This window comes from Phyllobates terribilis, unplaced genomic scaffold (assembly GCF_046119375.1).
Source record: "Phyllobates terribilis strain yellow unplaced genomic scaffold, ASM4611937v1 Scaffold_1__5_contigs__length_1240528914, whole genome shotgun sequence".
Lineage (NCBI taxonomy): Eukaryota > Metazoa > Chordata > Amphibia > Anura > Dendrobatidae > Phyllobates > Phyllobates terribilis.
Window position 1 is genome coordinate 696,248,250 of NW_027362761.1, and position 24,456 is coordinate 696,272,705.

Genomic DNA, 24,456 nt, shown 5'->3' on the forward strand with positions numbered 1-24,456 from the left:
ATGTTTAACAATGCTTTGGAACGATTCCATTGTTCACGGAATTCTGCTGAAGTTTAAAAATGCTTTGGAACTCTTCCATTGTTCTCAGAATTCCTCTGATGTTTAACAATGCTTTGGAACTCTTCCATTGTTCACGGAATTCCGCTGAAGTTTAAAAATGCTTTGGAACTCTTCCATTGTTCTCACAATTCCTCTGATGTTTAAAAATGCTTTGGAACTCTTCTATTGTTCTAGGAAATCCCCCTAAGTTTAGAAATGCTTTGGAAATCTTCCATTGTTCTCGGAATTCCACTGAAGATTAAAAATGCTTTGGAACTCTTCCAATGTTCTCGGAATTCTGCTGAAGTTTAAAAATGCTTTGGAAAACTTCCATTGTTCTTGGAATTCCGCTGATGTTTAACAATGCTTTGGAATTCTTCCATTGTTCACGGAATTCCGCTGAAGTTTAAAAATGCTTTGGAACTCTTCAATTGTTCTCAGAATCCCGCTGATATTTATCAATGCTTTGGAACTTTTCCATTGTTCAGAAATTTCACTGAAGTATAAAAATGCTTTGGAACTCTTCCATTGTTTTTGGAATTCCGCTGTAATTTAAAAATGCTTTGGAACTCTTCCATTGTTCTCGGAAATATGCTAAAGTTTAAAAATGCTTTGGAACTCTTCCATTGTTCTCGGAATTCCGCTGATATTTAACAATGCTTTGGAACACTACCAATGTGCTCGGAATTCTGCTGAAGTTTAAAAATGCTTTGGAACTCTTACATTGTTCTCGGAATTCCGCTGATGTTTACCAATGCTTTGGAACTCTTCCATTGTTCTGGGAATTCTGCTGAAGTTTAAAAATGCTTTGGAAAACTTTCATTGTTCTTGGAATTCTGCTGATGTTTAACAATGCTTTGGAATTCTTCCATTGTTCTCGGAATTATGCTGAAGTTTAAAAACGCTTTGTAACTCTTCCATTGTTCTCGGAATTCTGTTGAAGTTAAAAAATGCTTTGGATCTCTTCTATTGTTCACGGAATTATGCTAAAGTTTAAAAATGCTTTGGAACTCTTCCATTGTTCTCAGAATTCCTCTTATGTTTAACAATGCTTTGGAACAATTCCATTGTTCACGGAATTCCGCTGAAGTTTAAAAATGCTTTGGAATTCTTCCATTGTTCTCAGAATTCCTCTGATGTTTAACAATGCTTTGGAACTCTTCCATTGTTCACGGAATTCCGCTGAAGTTTAAAAATGCTTTGGAACTCTTCCATTGTTCTCACATTTCCTCTGATGTTTAAAAATGCTTTGGAACTCTTCAATTGTTCTCAGAATCCCGCTGATATTTATCAATGCTTTGGAACTTTTCCATTGTTCAGGAATTTCACTGAAGTATAAAAATGCTTTGGAACTCTTCCATTGTTTTTGGAATTCCGCTGATGTTTAACAATGCTTTGGAGCACTTCCAATGTCCTCGGAAATCCGCTGATGTTTAACAATGCTTTGAAACTCTTCCATTGTTCTCGGAATTCTGCTGTAATTTAAAAATACTTTGGAACTCTTCCATTGTTCTCGGAAATCCCCCTAAGTTAAAAAATGCTTTGGAACTCTTCCACTGTTCTCGTAATTCTGCTGTAATTTAGAAATGCTTTGGAACTCTTCCATTGTTCTCGGAATTCCGCTGATATTTAACAATGCTTTGGAACACTACCAATGTTCTCGGAATTCTGCTGAAGTTTAAAAATGCTTTGGAACTCTTCCATTGTTCTCGGATTTCCGTTGATGTTTAACAATGCTTTGGAACTCTTCCATTGTTCTCGGAATTCTGCTGAAGTTTAAAAATGCTTTGGAAAACTTCCATTGTTCTTGGAATTCCACTGATGTTTAACAATGCTTTGGAATTCTTCCATTGTTCACGGAATTCCGCTGAAGTTTAAAAATGCTTTGGAACTCTTCCATTGTTCTCAGAATCCCGCTGATATTTATCAATGCTTTGGAACTTTTCCATTGTTCAGGAATTTCACTGAAGTATAAAAATGCTTTGGAACTCTTCCATTGTTCTCGGAATTCCACTGATGTTCAACAATGCTTTGGACCTCTTTCATTGTTCTCGGAATTATCCTGAAGTTTAAAAATGCTTTGGAACTTGTCCATTGTGCACGGTATTCCGCTGATGTTTAACAATGCTTTGGAACTCTTCCATTGTTCTCAGAATCCCGCTGATATTTATCAATGCTTTGGAACTTTTCCATTGTTCAGGAATTTCACTGAAGTATAAAAATGCTTTGGAACTCTTCCATTGTTCTCGGAATTCCACTGATGTTCAACAATGCTTTGGACCTCTTTCATTGTTCTCGGAATTATCCTGAAGTTTAAAAATGCTTTGGAACTTGTCCATTGTGCACGGTATTCCGCTGATGTTTAACAATGCTTTGGAACTCTTCGATTGTTCTCGTCGTTCTGTTGATGTTTAGCAATGCTTTGGAACTTTTCTTTTGTTCACGGAATTACGCTGAAGTTTAAAAATGCTTTGGAACTCTTCCATTGTTTTTGGAATACCGCTGATGTTTAAAAATGCTTTGGAACTCTTCCATTGTTCTCGGAATTCTGCTGAAGTTTAAAAATGCTATGGAACTCTTTTATTGTTCTCAGAATTCCGCTGAAGTTTAAAAATGCTTTGGAACTCTTCCATGGTTCTCGGAATTCTGTTGAAGTTAAAAAATGCTTTGGAACTCTTCTATTGTTCACAGAATTATGCTAAAGTTTAAAAATGCTTTGGAACTCTTCCATTGTTCTCACAATTCCTCTGATGTTTAACAATGCTTTGGAACTCTTCCATTGTTCACGGAATTCTGCTGAAGTTTAAAAATGCTTTGGAACTCTTCCATTGTTCTCACAATACCTCTGATGTTTAAAAATGCTTTGGAACTCTTCTATTGCTCTCGGAAATCTCCCTAAGTTTAAAAATTCTTTGGAAATCTTCCATTTTTCTCGGAATTTTGATGAAGTTTAAAACTGCTTTGGAACTCCTCTATTATTCAAGGAATTCCACTGAAGATTAAAAATGCTTTGGAACTCTTCCAATGTTCTCGGAATTCTGCTGATGTTTAACAATGGTTTGGAATTCTTCCATTGTTCTCGGATTTCCGTTGATGTTTAACAATGCTTTGAAACTCTTCCATTGTTCTCGGAATTCTGCTGAAGTTTAAAAATGCTTTGGAAAACTTCCATTGTTCTCGGAATTCCGCTGATGTTTAACATTGCTTTGGAACTCTTCCATTGTTCAAGGAAGCCGCTGAAGTTTAACAATGCTTTGGAACTCTTCCATTGTTCAAGGAATACCTCTGAGGTTTAACAATGCTTTGGAACTCTTCCATTGTTCTCGGAATTCTGCTGAAGTTTAAAAATGCTTTGGAACACTTCCATTGTTCTGGGAATTCTGCTGAAGTTTAAAAATGCTTTGGAACTCTTCCATTGTTCTCGATATACTGCTGAAGTTTAAAAATGCTATGGATCTCTTTCGTTGTTCTGGGAATTCTGCTGAAGTTTAAAAATGCTTTGGAACACTTCCATTGTTCTCGGAATTCCGCTGATGATTAACAATGCTTTGGAACTCATACATTGTTCTGGGAATTCTGCTGAAGTTTAAAAATGCTTTGGAACTCTATCATTGTTCTCGGAATTCCGCTTAAATTTAACAATGCTTTGGAACTCTTCCATTGTTCAAGGAATTTCTCTGAAGTTTAACAATTCTTTGGAACTCTTTCATTGTTCTCGGAATTCTGCTGAAGTTTAAAAATGCTTTGGAACTCTTCCATTGTTCTGGGAATTCTGCTGAAGTTTAAAAATGTTTTGGAACTCTTCCATTGTTCTGGGCATTCTGCTGAAGTTTAAAAATGCTTTAGAACTCTTTCGTTGTTCTGGGAATTCTGCTGAAGTTTAAAAATGCTTTGGAACTCTTCCATTGTTCTCAGAATTCCGCTGATATTTATCAATGCTTTGGAACTCTTCACTTGTTCAGGAATTTCACTGAAGTATAAAAATGCTTTGGAACTCTTCCATTGTTTTCGGAATTCCGCTGTAATTTAAAATTGCTTTGGAACTCTTCCATTGTTCTCAGAAATATGCTAAAGTTTAAAAATGCTTTGGAACTCTTCCATTGTTCTCGGAATTCCGCTGATGTTTAACAATGCTTTGGAACACTACCAATGTGCTCGGAATTCTGCTGAAGTTTAAAAATGCTTTGGAACTCTTCCATTGTTCTCGGAATTCCGCTGATGTTTAACAATGCTTTGGAACTTTTCCATTGTTCTGGGAATTCTGCTGAAGTTTAAAAATGCTTTGGAAAACTTTCATTGTTCTTGGAACTCTGCTGATGTTTAACAATGCTTTGGAATTCTTCCATTGTTCTCGGAATTCTGCTGAAGTTTAAAAACGCTTTGTAACTCTTCCATTGTTCTCGGAATTCTGTTGAAGTTAAAAAATGCTTTGGATCTCTTCTATTGTTCACGGAATTATGCTAAAGTTTAAAAATGCTTTGGAACTCTTCCATTGTTCTCAGAATTCCTCTGATGTTTAACAATGCTTTGGAACTCTTCCAATGTTCTCGAAATTCTGCTGAAGTTTAAAAATGCTTTGGAAAACTTCCATTGTTCTTGGAATTCCGCTGATGTTTAACAATGCTTTGGAATTCTTCCATTGTTCACGGAATTCCGCTGAAGTTTAAAAATGCTTTGGAACTCTTCAATTGTTCTCAGAATCCCGCTGATATTTATCAATGCTTTGGAACTTTTCCATTGTTCAGGAATTTCACTGAAGTATAAAAATGCTTTGGAACTCTTCCATTGTTTTTGGAATTCCGCTGATGTTTAACAATGCTTTGGAGCACTTCCAATGTCCTCGGAAATCCGCTGATGTTTAACAATGCTTTGAAACTCTTCCATTGTTCTCGGAATTCTGCTGTAATTTAAAAATACTTTGGAACTCTTCCATTGTTCTCGGAAATCCCCCTAAGTTAAAAAATGCTTTGGAACTCTTCCACTGTTCTCGTAATTCTGCTGTAATTTAGAAATGCTTTGGAACTCTTCCAATGTTCTCGGAATTCTGCTGAAGTTTAAAAATGCTTTGGAACTCTTCCATTGTTCTCGGATTTCCGTTGATGTTTAACAATGCTTTGGAACTCTTCCATTGTTCTCGGAATTCTGCTGAAGTTTAAAAATGCTTTGGAAAACTTCCATTGTTCTTGGAATTCAACTGATGTTTAACAATGCTTTGGAATTCTTCCATTGTTCACGGAATTCCGCTGAAGTTTAAAAATGCTTTGGAACTCTTCCATTGTTCTCAGAATCCCGCTGATATTTATCAATGCTTTTGAACTTTTCCATTGTTCAGGAATTTCACTGAAGTATAAAAATGCTTTGGAACTCTTCCATTGTTCTCGGAATTCCACTGATGTTCAACAATGCTTTGGACCTCTTTCATTGTTCTCGGAATTATCCTGAAGTTTAAAAATGCTTTGGAACTTGTCCATTGTGCACAGTATTCCGCTGATGTTTAACAATGCTTTGGAACTCTTCGATTGTTCTCGTCGTTCTCTTGATGTTTAGCAATGCTTTGGAACTTTTCTTTTGTTCACGGAATTACGCTGAAGTTTAAAAATGCTTTGGAACTCTTCCATTGTTTTTGGAATACCGCTGATGTTTAAAAATGCTTTGGAACTCTTCCATTGTTCTCGGAATTCTGCTGAAGTTTAAAAATGCTATGGAACTCTTTTATTGTTCTCAGAATTCCGCTGAAGTTTAAAAATGCTTTGGAACTCTTCCATGGTTCTCGGAATTCTGTTGAAGTTAAAAAATGCTTTGGAACTCTTCTATTGTTCACAGAATTATGCTAAAGTTTAAAAATGCTTTGGAACTCTTCCATTGTTCTCACAATTCCTCTGATGTTTAACAATGCTTTGGAACTCTTCCATTGTTCACGGAATTCTGCTGAAGTTAAAAAATGCTTTGGAACTCTTCCATTGTTCTCACAATACCTCTGATGTTTAAAAATGCTTTGGAACTCTTCTATTGCTCTCGGAAATCTCCCTAAGTTTAAAAATTCTTTGGAAATCTTCCATTTTTCTCGGAATTTTGATGAAGTTTAAAACTGCTTTGGAACTCCTCTATTATTCAAGGAATTCCACTGAAGATTAAAAATGCTTTGGAACTCTTCCAATGTTCTCGGAATTCTGCTGATGTTTAACATTGGTTTGGAATTCTTCCATTGTTCTCGGAATTCTGCTGAAGTTTAAAAATGCTTTGGAAAACTTCCATTGTTCTCGGAATTCCGCTGATGTTTAACATTGCTTTGGAACTCTTCCATTGTTCAAGGAAGCCGCTGAAGTTTAACAATGCTTTGGAACTCTTCCATTGTTCAAGGAATACCTCTGAGGTTTAACAATGCTTTGGAACTCTTCCATTGTTCTCGGAATTCTGCTGAAGTTTAAAAATGCTTTGGAACACTTCCATTGTTCTGGGAATTCTGCTGAAGTTTAAAAATGCTTTGGAACTCTTCCATTGTTCTCGATATACTGCTGAAGTTTAAAAATGCTATGGATCTCTTTCGTTGTTCTGGGAATTCTGCTGAAGTTTAAAAATGCTTTGGAACTCTATCATTGTTCTCGGAATTCCGCTTAAATTTAACAATGCTTTGGAACTCTTCCATTGTTCAAGGAATTCCTCTGAAGTTTAACAATTCTTTGGAACTCTTTCATTGTTCTCGGAATTCTGCTGAAGTTTAAAAATGCTTTGGAACTCTTCCATTGTTCTGTGAATTCTGCTGAAGTTTAAAAATGTTTTGGAACTCTTCCTTTGTTCTGGGCATTCTGCTGAAGTTTAAAAATGCTTTAGAACTCTTTCGTTGTTCTGGGAATTCTGCTGAAGTTTAAAAATGCTTTGGAACTCTTCCATTGTTCTCAGAATTCCGCTGATATTTATCAATGCTTTGGAACTCTTCACTTGTTCAGGAATTTCACTGAAGTATAAAAATGTTTTGGAACTCTTCCATTGTTTTCGGAATTCCGCTGTAATTTAAAATTGCTTTGGAACTCTTCCATTGTTCTCAGAAATATGCTAAAGTTTAAAAATGCTTTGGAACTCTTCCATTGTTCTCGGAATTCCGCTGATGTTTAACAATGCTTTGGAACACTACCAATGTGCTCGGAATTCTGCTGAAGTTTAAAAATGCTTTGGAACTCTTCCATTGTTCTCGGAATTCCGCTGATGTTTAACAATGCTTTGGAACTTTTCCATTGTTCTGGGAATTCTGCTGAAGTTTAAAAATGCTTTGGAAAACTTTCATTGTTCTTGGAACTCTGCTGATGTTTAACAATGCTTTGGAATTCTTCCATTGTTCTCGGAATTCTGCTGAAGTTTAAAAACGCTTTGTAACTCTTCCTTTGTTCTCGGAATTCTGTTGAAGTTAAAAAATGCTTTGGATCTCTTCTATTGTTCACGGAATTATGCTAAAGTTTAAAAATGCTTTGGAACTCTTCCATTGTTCTCAGAATTCCTCTGATGTTTAACAATGCTTTGGAACTCTTCCAATGTTCTCGAAATTCTGCTGAAGTTTAAAAATGCTTTGGAAAACTTCCATTGTTCTTGGAATTCCGCTGATGTTTAACAATGCTTTGGAATTCTTCCATTGTTCACGGAATTCCTCTGAAGTTTAAAAATTCTTTGGAACTCTTCAATTGTTCTCAGAATCCCGCTGATATTTATCAATGCTTTGGAACTTTTCCATTGTTTAGGAATTTCACTGAAGTATAAAAATGCTTTGGAACTCTTCCATTGTTTTTGGAATTCCGCTGATGTTTAACAATGCTTTGGAGCACTTCCATTGTCCTCGGAAATCCGCTGATGTTTAACAATGCTTTGAAACTTTTCCATTGTTCTCGGAATTCTGCAGTAATTTAAAAATACTTTGGAACTCTTCCATTGTTCTCGGAAATCCCCCTAAGTTAAAAAATGCTTTGGAACTCTTCCATTGTTCTTGGAATTCTGCTGAAGTTTAAAAATGCTTTGGAACTCTTCCATTGTTCTGGGAATTCTGCTGAAGTTTAAAAATGCTTTGGAACTCTTCCATTGTTCTCGATATACTGCTGAAGTTTAAAAATGCTATGGAACTCTTTCGTTGTTCTGGGAATTCTGTTGAAGTTTAAAAATGCTTTGGAACTCTTCCATTGTTCTCGGAATTCTTCTGATGATTAACAATGCTTTGGAACTCTGACATTGTTCTGGGAATTCTGCTGAAGTTTAAAAATGCTTTTGAACTCTTCCATTGTTCTGGGAATTCTGCTGAAGTTTAAAAATGCTTTGGAACTCTTTCATTGTTCTCGGAATTCCGCTTAAATTTAACAATGCTTTGGAACTCTTCCATTGTTCAAGGAATTTCTCTGAAGTTTAACAATGCTTTGGAACTCTTTCATTGTTCTCGGAATTCTGCTGAAGTTTAAAAATGCTTTGGAACTCTTCCATTGTTCTGGGAATTCTGCTGAAGTTTAAAAATGTTTTGGAACTCTTCCATTGTTCTGGGCATTCTGCTGAAGTTTAAAAATGCTTTAGAACTCTTTCGTTGTTCTGGGAATTCTGCTGAAGTTTAACAATGCTTTGGAACTCTTCCATTGTTCTCAGAATTCCGCTGATATTTATCAATGCTTTGGAACTCTTCCATTGTTCAGGAATTTCACTGAAGTATAAAAATGCTTTGGAACTCTTCCATTGTTTTCGGAATTCCGCTGTAATTTAAAAATGCTTTGGAACTCTTCCATTGTTCTCGGAATTCCGCTGATGTTTAACAATGCTTTGGAACACTACCAATGTGCTCGGAATTCTGCTGAAGTTTAAAAATGCTTTGGAACTCTTCCATTGTTCTCGGAATTCCGCTGATGTTTAACAATGCTTTGGAACTCTTCCATTGTTCTGGGAATTCTGCTGAAGTTTAAAAATGCCTTGGAAAACTTTCATTGTTCTTGGAATTCTGCTGATGTTTAACAATGCTTTGGAATTCTTCCATTGTTCTCGGAATTCTGCTGAAGTTTAAAAACGCTTTGTAACTCTTCCATTGTTCTCGGAATTCTGTTGAAGTTAAAAAATGCTTTGGATCTCTTCTATTGTTCACGGAATTATGCTAAAGTTTAAAAATGCTTTGGAACTCTTCCATTGTTCTCAGAATTCCTCTGATGTTTAACAATGCTTTGGAACGATTCCATTGTTCACGGAATTCCGCTGAAGTTTAAAAATGCTTTGGAACTCTTCCATTGTTCTCACAATTCCTCTGATGTTTAAAAATGCTTTGGAACTCTTCTATTGTTCTAGAAAATCCCCCTAAGTTTAAAAATGCTTTGGAAATCTTCCATTGTTCTTGGAATTCCACTGAAGATTAAAAATGCTTTGGAACTCTTCCAATGCTCTCGGAATTCTGCTGAAGTTTAAAAATGCTTTGGAAAACTTCCATTGTTCTTGGAATTCCGCTGATGTTTAACAATGCTTTGGAATTCTTCCATTGTTCACGTAATTCCGCTGAAGTTTAAAAATGCTTTGGTAACTCTTCAATTGTTCTCAGAATCCCGCTGATATTTATCAATGCTTTGGAACTTTTCCATTGTTTAGGAATTTCACTGAAGTATAAAAATGCTTTGGAACTCTTCCATTGTTTTTGGAATTCCGCTGATGTTTAACAATGCTTTGGAGCACTTCCATTGTCCTCGGAAATCCGGTGATGTTTAACAATGCTTTGAAACTCTTCCATTGTTCTCGGAATTCTGCTGTAATTTAAAAATACTTTGGAACTCTTCCATTGTTCTCGGAAATCCCCCTAAGTTAAAAAATGCTTTGGAACTCTTCCATTGTTCTCGTAATTCTGCTGTAATTTAGAAATGCTTTGGAACTCTTCCAATGTTCTCGGAATTCTGCTGAAGTTTAAAAATGCTTTGGAACTCTTCCGTTGTTCTTGGATTTCCGTTGATGTTTAACAATGCTTTGGAACTCTTCCATTGTTCTCGGAATTCTGCTGAAGATTAAAAATGCTTTGGAAAACTTCCATTGTTCTTGGAATTCCGCTGATGTTTAACAATGCTTTGGAATTCTTCCATTGTTCACAGAATTCCGCTGAAGTTTAAAAATGATTTGGAACTCTTCAATTGTTCTCAGAATCCCGCTGATATTTATCAATGCTTTGGAACTTTTCCATTGTTCAGGAATTTCACTGAAGTATAAAAATGCTTTGGAACTCTTCCATTGTTCTCGGAATTCCACTGATGTTTAACAATGCCTTGGACCTCTTTCATTGTTCTCGGAATTATCCTGAAGTTTAAAAGTGCTTTGGAACTTGTCCATTGTGCACGGTATTCCGCTGATGTTTAACAATGCTTTGGAACTCTTCCATTGTTCTCGTCGTTCCGTTGATGTTTATCAATGCTTTGGAACTTTTCTTTTGTTCACGGAATTACGCTGAAGTTTAAAAATGCTTTGGAACTCTTCCATTGTTTTTGGAATACTGCTGATGTTTAAAAATGCTTTGGAACTCTTCCATTGTTCTCGGAATTCTGCTGAAGTTTAAAAATGCTATGGAACTCTTTTATTGTTCTCAGAATTCCGCTGAAGTTTAAAAATGCTTTGGAACTCTTCCATGGTTCTCGGAATTCTGTTGAAGTTAAAAAATGCTTTGGAACTCTTCTATTGTTCACAGAATTATGCTAAAGTTTAAAAATGCTTTGGAACTCTTCCATTGTTCTCACAATTCCTCTGATGTTTAAAAATGCTTTGGAAACCTTCCATTGTTCTCGGAATTCCACTGAAGATTAAAAATGCTTTGGAACTCTTCCAATGTTCTCGGAATTCTGCTGAAGTTTAAAAATGCTTTGGAACTCTTCCATTCTTCTCAGAATTCCGATGAAGTTTAAAACTGCTTTGGAACTCTTCTATTATTCAAGGAATTCCACTGAAGATTAAAAATGCTTTGGAACTCTTCCAATGTTCTCGGAATTCTGCTGATGTTTAACAATGCTTTGGAATTCTTCCATTGTTCTCGGATTTCCGTTGATGTTTAACAATGCTTTGGAACTCTTCCATTGTTCACGGAATTCTGCTGAAGTTTAAAAATGCTTTGGAAAATTTCCATTGTGTTCTTGGAATTCCGCTCATGTTTAACATTGCTTTGGAACTCTTCCATTGTTCAAGGAATGCCGCTGAAGTTTAACAATGCTTTGGAACTCTTCCATTGTTCAAGGAATTCCTCTGAAGTTTAACAATGCTTTGGAACTCTTCCATTGTTCTCGGAATTCTGCTGAAGTTTAAAGATGCTTTGGAACTCTTCCATTGTTCCGGGAATTCTGCTGAAGTTTAAAAATGCTTTGGAACTCTTCCATTGTTCTGGGAATTCTGCTGAAGTTTAAAAATGCTTTAGAACTCTTTCGTTGTTCTGGGAATTCTGCTGAAGTTTAAAAATGCTTTGGAACTCTTCCATTGTTCTCAGAATTCCGCTGATATTTATCAATGCTTCGGAACTCTTCCATTGTTCAGGAATTTCACTGAAGTATAAAAATGCTTTGGAACTCTTCCATTGTTTTCGGAATTCCACTGTAATTTAAAAATGCTTTGGAACTCTTCCATTATTCTCGGAATTATGCTAAAGTTTAAAAATGCTTTGAAACTCTTCCATTGTTCTCGGAATTCCACTGATGTTTAACAGTGCTTTGGAACACTACCAATGTGCTCGGAATTCTGCTGAAATTTAAAAATGCTTTGGAACTCTTCCATTGTTCTCGGAATTCCGCTGATGTTTAACAATCCTTTGGAACTCTTCCATTGTTCTGGGAATTCTGCTGAAGTTTAAAAATGCTTTGGAAAACTTTCATTGTTCTTGGAATTCTGCTGATATTTAACAATGCTTTGGAATTCTTCCATTGTTCTCGGAATTCTGCTGAAGTTTAAAAACGCTTTGTAATTCTTCCATTGTTCTCGGAATTCTGTTGAAGTTAAAAAATGCTTTGGAACTCTTCTATTGTTCACGGAATTATGCTAAAGTTTAAAAATACTTTGGAACTCTTCCATTGTTCTCAGAATTCCTCTGATGTTTAACAATGCTTTGGAACTCTTCCATTGTTCACGGAATTCCGCTGAAGTTTAAAAATGCTTTGGAACTCTTCCATTGTTCTCACAATTCCTCTGATGTTTAACAATGCTTTGGAACTCTTCCATTGTTCACGGAATTCCGCTGAAGTTTAAAAATGCTTTGGAACTCTTCCATTGTTCTCACAATTTCTCTGATGTTTAAAAATGCTATGGAACTCTTCTATTGTTCTCGGAAATCCCCCTAAGTTAAAAAATGCTTTGGAACTCGTCCATTGTTCTCGTAATTCTGCTGTAATTTAGAAATGCTTTGGAACTCTTCCAATGTTCTCGGAATTCTGCTGAAGTTTAAAAATGCTTTGGAGCACTTCCATTGTCCTCGGAAATCCGCTGATGTTTAACAATGCTTTGAAACTCTTACATTGTTCTCGGAATTCTGCTGTAATTTAAAAATGCTTTGGAACTCTTCCATTGTTCTCACAATTCCTCTGATGTTTAACAATGCTTTGGAACTCTTCCATTGTTCACGGAATTCCGCTGAAGTTTAAAAATGCTTTGGAACTCTTCCATTGTTCTCACAATTCCTCTGATGTTTAAAAATGCTATGGAACTCTTCTATTGTTCTCGGAAATCCCCCTAAGTTAAAAAATGCTTTGGAACTCGTCCATTGTTCTCGTAATTCTGCTGTAATTTAGAAATGCTTTGGAACTCTTCCATTGTTTTTGGAATTCCGCTGATGTTTAACAATGCTTTGGAGCACTTCCATTGTCCTCGGAAATCCGCTGATGTTTAACAATGCTTTGAAACTCTTACATTGTTCTCGGAATTCTGCTGTAATTTAAAAATACTTTGGAACTCTTCCATTGTTCTCGGAAATCCCCCTAAGTTAAAAAATGCTTTGGAACTCTTCCATTGTTCTCGTAATTCTGCTGTAATTTATAAATGCTTTGGAACTCTTCCAATGTTCTCGGAATTCTGCTGAAGTTTAAAAATGCTTTGGAACTCTTCCATTGTTCCGGGAATTCTGCTGAAGTTTAAAAATGCTTTGGAACTCTTCCATTGTTCTGGGCATTCTGCTGAAGTTTAAAAATGCTTTGGAACTCTTCCATTGTTCTGGGCATTCTGCTGAAGTTTAAAAATGCTTTAGAACTCTTTCGTTGTTCTGGGAATTCTGCTGAAGTTTAAAAATGCTTTGGAACTCTTCCATTGTTCTCAGAATACCGCTGATATTTATCAATGCTTCGGAACTCTTCCATTGTTCAGGAATTTCACTGAAGTATAAAAATGCTTTGGAACTCTTCCATTGTTTTCGGAATTCCACTGTAATTTAAAAATGCTTTGGAACTCTTCCATTATTCTCGGAATTATGCTAAAGTTTAAAAATGCTTTGGAACTCTTCCATTGTTCTCGGAATTCCACTGATGTTTAACAGTGCTTTGGAACACTACCAATGTGCTCGGAATTCTGCTGAAGTTTAAAAATGCTTTGGAACTCTTCCATTGTTCTCGGAATTCCGCTGATGTTTAACAATCCTTTGGAACTCTTCCATTGTTCTGGGAATTCTGCTGAAGTTTAAAAATGCTTTGGAAAACTTTCATTGTTCTTGGAATTCTGCTGATGTTTAACAATGAGTTGGAATTCTTCCATTGTTCTCGGAATTCTGCTGAAGTTTAAAAACGCTTTGTAATTCTTCCATTGTTCTCGGAATTCTGTTGAAGTTAAAAATTGCTTTGGAACTCTTCTATTGTTCACGGAATTATGATAAAGTTTAAAAATGCTTTGGAACTCTTCCATTGTTCTCAGAATTCCTCTGATGTTTAACAATGCTTTGGAACTCTTCCATTGTTCACGGAATTCCTCTGAAGTTTAAAAATGCTTTGGAACTCTTCCATTGTTCTCACAATTCCTCTGATGTTTAACAATGCTTTGGAACTCTTCCATTGTTCACGGAATTCCGCTGAAGTTTAAAAATGCTTTGGAACTCTTCCATTGTTCTCACAATTCCTCTGATGTTTAAAAATGCTATGGAACTCTTCTATTGTTCTCGGAAATCCCCCTAAGTTAAAAAATGCTTTGGAACTCGTCCATTGTTCTCGTAATTCTGCTGTAATTTAGAAATGCTTTGGAACTCTTCCAATGTTCTCGGAATTCTGCTGAAGTTTAAAAATGCTTTGGAGCACTTCCATTGTCCTCGGAAATCCGCTGATGTTTAACAATGCTTTGAAACTCTTACATTGTTCTCGGAATTCTGCTGTAATTTAAAAATGCTTTGGAACTCTTCCATTGTTCTCACAATTCCTCTGATGTTTAACAATGCTTTGGAACTCTTCCATTGTTCACGGAATTCCGCTGAAGTTTAAAAATGCTTTGGAACTCTTCCATTGTTCTCACAATTCCTCTGATGTTTAAAAATGCTATGTAACTCTTCTATTGTTCTCGGAAATCCCCCTAAGATAAAAAATGCTTTGGAACTCGTCCATTGTTCTCGTAATTCTGCTGTAATTTAGAAATGCTTTGGAACTCTTCCATTGTTTTTGGAATTCCGCTGATGTTTAACAATGCTTTGGAGCACTTCCATTGTCCTCGGAAATCCGCTGATGTTTAACAATGCTTTGAAACTCTTACATTGTTCTCGGAATTCTGCTGTAATTTAAAAATACTTTGGAACTCTTCCATTGTTCTCGGAAATCCCCCTAAGTTAAAAAATGCTTTGGAACTCTTCCATTGTTCTCGTAATTCTGCTGTAATTTTGAAATGCTTTGGAACTCTTCCAATGTTCTCGGAATTCTGCTGAAGTTTAAAAATGCTTTGGAACTCTTCCATTGTTCTCGGATTTCCATTGATGTTTAACAATGCTTTGGAACTCTTCCATTGTTCTCGGAATTCTGCTGAAGTTTAAAAATGCTTTGGAAAACTTCCATTGTTCTTGGAATTCCGCTGATGTTTAACAATGCTTTGGAATTCTTCCATTGTTCACGGAATTCCGCTGAAGTTTAAAAATGCTTTGGAACTCTTCCATTGTTCTCAGAATCCCGCTGATATTTATCAATGCTTTGGAACTTTTCCATTGTTCAGGAATTTCACTGAAGTATAAAAATGCTTTGGAACTCTTCCATTGTTCTCGGAATTCCACTGATGTTTAACAATGCCTTGGACCTCTTTCATTGTTCTCGGAATTATCCTGAAGTTTAAAAATGCTTTGGAACTTGTCCATTGTGCACGGTATTCCGCTGATGTTTAACAATGCTTTGGAACTCTTCCATTGTTCTCGTCATTCCGTTGATGTTTAGCAATGCTTTGGAACTTTTCTTTTGTTCACGGAATTACGCTGAAGTTTAAAAATGCTTTGGAACTCTTCCATTGTTTTTGGAATACCGCTGATGTTTAAAAATGCTTTGGAACTCTTCGATTGTTCTCGGAATTCTGCTGAAGTTTAAAAATGCTATGGAACTCTTTTATTGTTCTCAGAATTCCGCTGAAGTTTAAAAATGCTTTGGAACTCTTCCATGGTTCTCGGAATTCTGTTGAAGTTAAAAAATGCTTTGGAACTCTTCTATTGTTCACAGAATTATGCTAAAGTTTAAAAATGCTTTGGAACTCTTCCATTGTTCTCACAATTCCTCTGATGTTTAACAATGCTTTGGAACTCTTACATTGTTCACGGAATTCCGCTGAAGTTTAAAAATGCTTTGGAACTCTTCCATTGTTCTCACAATTCCTCTGATGTTTAAAAATGCTTTGGAAACCTTCCATTGTTCTCGGAATTCCACTGAAGATTAAAAATGCTTTGGAACTCTTCCAATGTTCTCGGAATTCTGCTGAAGTTTAAAAATGCTTTGGAACTCTTCCATTCTTCTCAGAATTCCGATGAAGTTTAAAACTGCTTTGGAACTCTTCTATTATTCAAGGAATTCCACTGAAGATTAAAAATGCTTTGGAACTCTTCCAATGTTCTCGGAATTCTGCTGATGTTTAACAATGCTTTGGAATTCTTCCATTGTTCTCGGATTTCCGTTGATGTTTAACAATGCTTTGGAACTCTTCCATTGTTCACGGAATTCTGCTGAAGTTTAAAAATGCTTTGGAAAATTTCCATTGTTCTCGGAATTCCGCTCATGTTTAACATTGCTTTGGAACTCTTCCATTGTTCAAGGAATGCCGCTGAAGTTTAACAATGCTTTGGAACTCTTCCATTGTTCAAGGAATTCCTCTGAAGTTTAACAATGCTTTGGAATTCTTCCATTGTTCTCGGAATTCTGCTGAAGTTTAAAAATGCTTTGGAAATCTTCTATTGTTCTGGGAATTCTGCTGAAGTTTAAAAATGCTTTGGAACTCTTCCACTGTTCACGATATACTGCTGAAGTTTAAAAATGCTATGGAACTCTTTCGTTGTTCTGGGAATTCTGCTGAAGTTTAACAATGCTTTGGAACTCTTCCATTGTTCAAGGAATTCCTCTGAAGTTTAACAATGCTTTGGAACTCTTCCATTGTTCTCGGAATTCTGCTGAAGTTTAAAAATGCTTTGGAACTCTTCCATTGTTCTGGGAATTCTGCTGAAGTTTAAAAATGCTTTGGAACTCTTCCATTGTTCTGGGCATTCTGCTGAAGTTTAAAAATGCTTTAGAACTCTTTCGTTGTTCTGGGAATTCTGCTGAAGTTTAAAAATGCTTTGGAACTCTTCCATTGTTCTCGGAATTCCGCTGATATTTATCAATGCTTCGGAACTCTTCCATTGTTCAGGAATTTCACTGAAGTATAAAAATGCTTTGGAACTCTTCCATTGTTTTCGGAATTCCACTGTAATTTAAAAATGCTTTGGAACTCTTCCATTATTCTCGGAATTATGCTAAAGTTTAAAAATGCTTTGGAACTCTTCCATTGTTCTCGGAATTCCACTGATGTTTAACAGTGCTTTGGAACACTACCAATGTGCTCAGAATTCTGCTGAAGTTTAAAAATGCTTTGGAACTCTTCCATTGTTCTCGGAATTCCGCTGATGTTTAACAATGCTTTGGAATTCTTCCATTGTTCTCGGAATTCTGCTGAAGTTTAAAAACGCTTTGTAATTCTTCCATTGTTCTCGGAATTCTGTTGAAGTTAAAAAATGCTTTGGAACTCTTCTATTGTTCACGGAATTATGCTAAAGTTTAAAAATACTTTGGAACTCTTCCATTGTTCTCAGAATTCCTCTGATGTTTAACAATGCTTTGGAACTCTTCCATTGTTCACGGAATTCCGCTGAAGTTTAAAAATGCTTTGGAACTCTTCCATTGTTCTCACAATTCCTCTGATGTTTAACAATGCTTTGGAACTCTTCCATTGTTCACGGAATTCCGCTGAAGTTTAAAAATGCTTTGGAACTCTTCCATTGTTCTCACAATTTCTCTGATGTTTAAAAATGCTATGGAACTCTTCTATTGTTCTCGGAAATCCCCCTAAGTTAAAAAATGCTTTGGAACTCGTCCATTGTTCTCGTAATTCTGCTGTAATTTAGAAATGCTTTGGAACTCTTCCAATGTTCTCGGAATTCTGCTGAAGTTTAAAAATGCTTTGGAGCACTTCCATTGTCCTCGGAAATCCGCTGATGTTTAACAATGCTTTGAAACTCTTACATTGTTCTCGGAATTCTGCTGTAATTTAAAAATACTTTGGAACTCTTCCATTGTTCTCGGAAATCCCCCTAAGTTAAAAAATGCTTTGGAACTCTTCCATTGTTCTCGTAATTCTGCTGTAATTTATAAATGCTTTGGAACTCTTCCAATGTTCTCGGAATTCTGCTGAAGTTTAAAAATGCTTTGGAACTCTTCCATTGTTCCGGGAATTCTGCTGAAGTTTAAAAATGCTTTGGAACTCTTCCATTGTTCTGGGCATTCTGCTGAAGTTTAAAAATGCTTTAGAACTCTTTCGTTGTTCTGGGAATTCTGCTGAAGTTTAAAAATGCTTTGGAACTCTTCCATTGTTCTCAGAATACCGCTGATATTTATCAATGCTTCGGAACTCTTCCATTGTTCAGGAATTTCACTGAAGTATAAAAATGCTTTGGAACTCTTCCATTGTTTTCGGAATTCCACTGTAATTTAAAAATGCTTTGGAACTCTTCCATTATTCTCGGAATTATGCTAAAGTTTAAAAATGCTTTGGAACTCTTCCATTGTTCTCGGAATTCCACTGATGTTTAACAGTGCTTTGGAACACTACCAATGTGCTCGGAATTCTGCTGAAGTTTAAAAATGCTTTGGAACTCTTCCATTGTTCTCGGAATTCCGCTGATGTTTAACAATCCTTTGGAACTCTTCCATTGTTCTGGGAATTCTGCTGAAGTTTAAAAATGCTTTGGAAAACTTTCATTGTTCTTGGAATTCTGCTGATGTTTAACAATGAGTTGGAATTCTTCCATTGTTCTCGGAATTCTGCTGAAGTTTAAAAACGCTTTGTAATTCTTCCATTGTTCTCGGAATTCTGTTGAAGTTAAAAAATGCTTTGGAACTCTTCTATTGTTCACGGAATTATGATAAAGTTTAAAAATGCTTTGGAACTCTTCCATTGTTCTCAGAATTCCTCTGATGTTTAACAATGCTTTGGAACTCTTCCATTGTTCACGGAATTCCTCTGAAGTTTAAAAATGCTTTGGAACTCTTCCATTGTTCTCACAATTCCTCTGATGTTTAACAATGCTTTGGAACTCTTCCATTGTTCACGGAATTCCGCTGAAGTTTAAAAATGCTTTGGAACTCTTCCATTGTTCTCACAATTCCTCTGATGTTTAAAAATGCTATGGAACTCTTCTAATGTTCTCGGAAATCCCCCTAAGTTAAAAAATGCTTTGGAACTCGTCCATTGTTCTCGTAATTCTGCTGTAATTTAGAAATGCTTTGGAACTCTTCCAATGTTCTCGGAATTCTGCTGAAGTTTAAAAATGCTTTGGAGCACTTCCATTGTCCTCGGAAATCCGCTGATGTTTAACAATGCTTTGAAACTCTTACATTGTTCTCGGAATTCTGCTGTAATTTAAAAATGCTTTGGAACTCTTCCATTGTTCTCACAATTCCTCTGATGTTTAACAATGCTTTGGAACTCTTCCATTGTTCACGGAATTCCGCTGAAGTTTAAAAATGCTTTGGAACTCTTCCATTGTTCTCACAATTCCTCTGATGTTTAAAAATGCTATGTAACTCTTCTATTGTTCTCGGAAATCCCCCTAAGTTAAAAAATGCTTTGGAACTCGTCCATTGTTCTCGTAATTCTGCTGTAATTTAGAAATGCTTTGGAACTCTTCCATTGTTTTTGGAATTCCGCTGATGTTTAACAATGCTTTGGAGCACTTCCATTGTCCTCGGAAATCCGCTGATGTTTAACAATGCTTTGAAACTCTTACATTGTTCTCGGAATTCTGCTGTAATTTAAAAATACTTTGGAACTCTTCCATTGTTCTCGGAAATCCCCCTAAGTTAAAAAATGCTTTGGAACTCTTCCATTGTTCTCGTAATTCTGCTGTAATTTTGAAATGCTTTGGAACTCTTCCAATGTTCTCGGAATTCTGCTGAAGTTTAAAAATGCTTTGGAACTCTTCCATTGTTCTCGGATTTCCATTGATGTTTAACAATGCTTTGGAACTCTTCCATTGTTCTCGGAATTCTGCTGAAGTTTAAAAATGCTTTGGAAAACTTCCATTGTTCTTGGAATTCCGCTGATGTTTAACAATGCTTTGGAATTCTTCCATTGTTCACGGAATTCCGCTGAAGTTTAAAAATGCTTTGGAACTCTTCCATTGTTCTCAGAATCCCGCTGATATTTATCAATGCTTTGGAACTTTTCCATTGTTCAGGAATTTCACTGAAGTATAAAAATGCTTTGGAACTCTTCCATTGTTCTCGGAATTCCACTGATGTTTAACAATGCCTTGGACCTCTTTCATTGTTCTCGGAATTATCCTGAAGTTTAAAAATGCTTTGGAACTTGTCCATTGTGCACGGTATTCCGCTGATGTTTAACAATGCTTTGGAACTCTTCCATTGTTCTCGTCATTCCGTTGATGTTTAGCAATGCTTTGGAACTTTTCTTTTGTTCACGGAATTACGCTGAAGTTTAAAAATGCTTTGGAACTCTTCCATTGTTTTTGGAATACCGCTGATGTTTAAAAATGCTTTGGAACTCTTCGATTGTTCTCGGAATTCTGCTGAAGTTTAAAAATGCTATGGAACTCTTTTATTGTTCTCAGAATTCCGCTGAAGTTTAAAAATGCTTTGGAACTCTTCCATGGTTCTCGGAATTCTGTTGAAGTTAAAAAATGCTTTGGAACTCTTCTATTGTTCACAGAATTATGCTAAAGTTTAAAAATGCTTTGGAACTCTTCCATTGTTCTCACAATTCCTCTGATGTTTAACAATGCTTTGGAACTCTTCCATTGTTCACGGAATTCCGCTGAAGTTTAAAAATGCTTTGGAACTCTTCCATTGTTCTCACAATTCCTCTGATGTTTAAAAATGCTTTGGAACTCTTCCATTCTTCTCAGAATTCCGATGATGTTTAAAACTGCTTTGGAACTCTTCTATTATTCAAGGAATTCCACTGAAGATTAAAAATGCTTTGGAACTCTTCCAATGTTCTCGGAATTCTGCTGATGTTTAACAATGCTTTGGAATTCTTCCATTGTTCTCGGATTTCCGTTGATGTTTAACAATGCTTTGGAACTCTTCCATTGTTCACGGAATTCTGCTGAAGTTTAAAAGTGCTTTGGAAAATTTCCATTGTTCTCGGAATTCCGCTCATGTTTAACATTGCTTTGGAACTCTTCCATTGTTCAAGGAATGCCGCTGAAGTTTAACAATGCTTTGGAACTCTTCCATTGTTCAAGGAATTCCTCTGAAGTTTAACAATGCTTTGGAATTCTTCCATTGTTCTCGGAATTCTGCTGAAGTTTAAAAATGCTTTGGAAATCTTCTATTGTTCTGGGAATTCTGCTGAAGTTTAAAAATGCTTTGGAACTCTTCCACTGTTCACGATATACTGCTGAAGTTTAAAAATGCTATGGAACTCTTTCGTTGTTCTGGGAATTCTGCTGAAGTTTAACAATGCTTTGGAACTCTTCCATTGTTCAAGGAATTCCTCTGAAGTTTAACAATGCTTTGGAACTCTTCCATTGTTCTCGGAATTCTGCTGAAGTTTAAAAATGCTTTGGAACTCTTCCATTGTTCTGGGAATTCTGCTGAAGTTTAAAAATGCTTTGGAACTCTTCCATTGTTCTGGGCATTCTGCTGAAGTTTAAAAATGCTTTAGAACTCTTTCGTTGTTCTGGGAATTCTGCTGAAGTTTAAAAATGCTTTGGAACTCTTCCATTGTTCTCGGAATTCCGCTGATATTTATCAATGCTTCGGAACTCTTCCATTGTTCAGGAATTTCACTGAAGTATAAAAATGCTTTGGAACTCTTCCATTGTTTTCGGAATTCCACTGTAATTTAAAAATGCTTTGGAACTCTTCCATTATTCTCGGAATTATGCTAAAGTTTAAAAATGCTTTGGAACTCTTCCATTGTTCTCGGAATTCCACTGATGTTTAACAGTGCTTTGGAACACTACCAATGTGCTCAGAATTCTGCTGAAGTTTAAAAATGCTTTGGAACTCTTCCATTGTTCTCGGAATTCCGCTGATGTTTAACAATCCTTTGGAACTCTTCCATTGTTCTGGGAATTCTGCTGAAGTTTAAAAATGCTTTGGAAAACTTTCATTGTTCTTGGAATTCTGCTGATGTTTAACAATGCTTTGGAATTCTTCCATTGTTCTCGGAATTCTGCTGAAGTTTAAAAACGCTTTGTAATTCTTCCATTGTTCTCGGAATTCTGTTGAAGTTAAAAAATGCTTTGGAACTCTTCTATTGTTCACGGAATTATGCTAACGTTTAAAAATGCTTTGGAACTCTTCCATTGTTCTCAGAATTCCTCTGATGTTTAACAATGCTTTGGAACTCTTCCATTGTTCACGGAATTCCGCTGAAGTTTAAAAATGCTTTGGAACTCTTCCATTGTTCTCACAATTCCTCTGATGTTTAACAATGCTTTGGAACTCTTCCATTGTCCTCATAATTCCTCTGATGTTTAAAAATGCTATGGAACTCTTCTATTGTTCTCGGAAATCCCCCTAAGTTAAAAAATGCTTTGGAACTCGTCCATTGTTCTCGTAATTCTGCTGTAATTTAGAAATGCTTTGGAACTCTTCCAATGTTCTCGGAATTCTGCTGAAGTTTAAAAATGCTTTGGAACTCTTCCATTGTTCTCGGATTTCCGTTAATGTTTAACAATGCTTTGGAACTCTTCCATTGTTCTCGGAATTCTGCTGAAGTTTAAAAATGCTTTGGAAAACTTCCATTGTTCTTGGAATTCTGCTGATGTTTAACAATGCTTTTGAATTCTTCCATTGTTCACGGAATTCCGCTGAAGTTTAAAAATGCTTTGGAACTCTTCCATTGTTCTCAGAATCCCGCTGATATTTATCAATGCTTTGGAACTTTTCCATTGTTCAGGAATTTCACTGAAGTATAAAAATGCTTTGGAACTCTTCCATTGTTTTTGGAAATCCGCTGATGTTTAACAATGCTTTGGAGCACTTCCATTGTCCTCGGAAATCCACTGATGTTTAACAATGCTTTGAAACTCTTCAATTGTTCTCGGAATTCTGCTGTAATTTAAAAATACTTTGGAACTCTTCCATTGTTCTTGGAAATCCCCCTAAGTTAAAAAATGCTTTGGAACTCTTCCATTGTTCTCGTAATTCCGCTGTAATTTAGAAATGCTTTGGAACTCTTCCATTGTTCTCGGAATTCCGCTGAAGTTTAACAATGCTTTGGAACTCTTCCATTGTTCTCGGAAATCTGCTGAAGTTTAAAAATCCTTTGAAACTCTTCCAGTGTTCACTGTATATGCTGAAGGTTAAAAATTCTTAGGACCTCTTCCATTGTTCTCAGAATTCCTCTGATGTTTAACAATGCTTTGGAACGCTTCCATTGTTCTCGGAAATCCGCTGAACTTTAACAATGCTTTGGAACTCTTCCATTGTTCTCGAAAATCCGCTGAAGTCTAACAATGCTTTGGAACTCTTCCATTGTTCTCGGAATTCTACTGATGTTTAACAATGCTTTGGAACACTTCCAATGTTCTTGGAATTCTGCTGAAGTTTAAAAATGTTTTGGAACTCTTCCATTGTTCTCGGAATTCAACTGAAGTTTAAAAACGCTTTGGAACTCTTCCATTGTTCTCGGAATTCGGCTGATGTTTAACAATGCTTTGGAACTCTTCCGTTGTTCACAGAATACCTCTGAAGTTTAGTAATGCTTTGGAACTCTTCCAATTTTCTCGGAATTCCGCTGAAGTTGAAAAGTGCTTTTGTACTCTTCCATTGTTCTCAGAATTTCGCTGATGTTTAAAAATGCTTTGGAACTCTTGCATTATTCTCGGAATTCCACTGAAGTTTAAAAATGCTTTGGTACTTTTCCATTCTTCTCAGAATTCCGCTGATCTTTAACAATGCTTGGGAACTGTTCCATTTTTCAGGGATTTCCGCTGGAGTTTAAAAATACTTTGGAACTCTTCCATTGTTCTCGGAATTCCACTCTTGTTTAACAATGCTTTGTAATTCTTCGATTGTTCTCGGAATTCTGCTGAAGTGTAAAAACGCTTTGTAACTCTTCCATTGTTCTCGGAATTCTGTTGAAGTTAAAAAATGCTTTGGAACTCTTCTATTGTTCATGGAATTATGCTAAAGTTTAAAAATGCTTTGGAACTCTTCCATTGTTCTCAGAATTCCTCTGATGTTTAACAATGCTTTGGATCTCTTCCATTGTTCAGGGAATTCCGCTGAAATTTAAAAATGCTTTGGAACTCTTCCATTGTTCTCAGAATTCCTCTGATGTTTAACAATGCTTTGGAACTCTTCCATTGTTCACGGAATTCCGCTGAAGTTTAAAAATGCTTTGGAACTCTTCCATTGTTCTCACAATTCCTCTGATGTTTAACAATGCTTTGGAACTCTTCCATTGTTCACGGAATTCCGCTGAAGTTTAAAAATGCTTTGGAACTCTTCAATTGTTCTCACAATTCCTCTGATGTTTAAAAATGCTTTGGAACTCTTCTATTGTTCTCGGAAATCCCCCTAAGTTAAAAAATGCTTTGGAACCCTTCCATTGTTCTCGTAATTCTGCTGTAATTTAGAAATGCTTTGGAACTCTTCCAATGTTCTCGGAATTCTGCTGAAGTTTAAAAATGCTTTGGAAAACTTCCATTGTTCTTGGAATTCTGCTAATGTTTAACAATGCTTTTGAATTCTTCCATTGTTCACGGAATTCTGCTGAAGTTTAAAAATGCTTTGGAAAACT